The sequence below is a fragment of the Lampetra fluviatilis genome, unplaced genomic scaffold, assembly GCF_964198595.1.
Source record: "Lampetra fluviatilis unplaced genomic scaffold, kcLamFluv1.1 SCAFFOLD_1353, whole genome shotgun sequence".
Lineage (NCBI taxonomy): Eukaryota > Metazoa > Chordata > Hyperoartia > Petromyzontiformes > Petromyzontidae > Lampetra > Lampetra fluviatilis.
In genome coordinates, this window is record NW_027620652.1 from 13,362 (window position 1) to 14,502 (window position 1,141).

Consider the following 1,141-nt stretch of genomic DNA (forward strand, 5'->3'; position numbering starts at 1 on the left):
GTGGCCGAAACGTCGTGAAAATTATTTTATTATGTTTTATTTTAATTATTTTACTTCTACGTGATGACTTTACCGAAAGAACCAAGAAGAAGAGCTATGAAGCTCTTTCTTTTTCACAGATCTCCAGTAGGGACGGCACGGCGGGGGAGCATTTCAGTCAGCGCAACCCGTAACACCTGGGACTCTCTGCATCAACAGCCTTCCACGTGCACCTAGCCTGGCACAAGCGCCGTGGGGATGATGTTACCGCCACTCGTCAGCGAACGGCGGTTGTCTGTTCGTGGTGGTGATGATGATGATGATGGTGACTTTTATTCAGCTGATTATGGTGGTGGTGGTGATGCTGGTGATGGCATTCTAATATGTGGATGTGTTCCGTCGTGCGGGGATTTCTGGGGATTTGGAACAAAGAAAAGATACCATAACCAGAGGGGTTCGGATGGGGTATTTGTGTCAATGATATTTGTGCCACTTCTTAATTTTATTTTTTAAAAATGGTTTGCTTCGTAGTAGGGTGGGTTTCGTTTTCTCGGTATGTGTGTGTGTGTTAGTATATGTGTCAATGTGTCAGTGTGTGTGTTAGTATATGTGTCAATGTGTCAGTGTGTGTGTTAACCCGTCATCTCGGTCATCTCAGTCAGTCGACCTGTGGCACCTGGGTCTGCCCCGCGAGCGTTCGACACTTCATGTGGTGCACATTGCCTGGCACAAGCGTCGTGGTGATGTCACCGCCACTTAGTGGCCAATGGCGGTTGTTGTTGTTGTGTCAGTGTGCGTGTGTGTGTTGGGGAGCGGTGGTGCAGCAGTTAGCACTACGCTGCGCTATGAATCCGTCGGCCCGAGTTAGATTCTCGCTCACGGCCAACACCGGTGACGATTATCTGAACCGGTCCTGGACCTCCCCTAGGTCGACTCAGCCTCAAATGAGTACCTGGTACGGTGTGTAAAATCATGGCCTCCTCTAGGTCGACTCAGCCTCAAATGAGTACCTGGTGCGGTGTGTAAACATCGCCACTGGGGAGACAAAGGCAGCCGGGCGTGGTGCTGGCCACCCACCCCCTCGTGTGCCGTGCCGGCCTTCACAGGTGCTCGCTAACAGCACTTGCCCCAGCAGTCTGCTGAAAACTACACGGGTGGATTT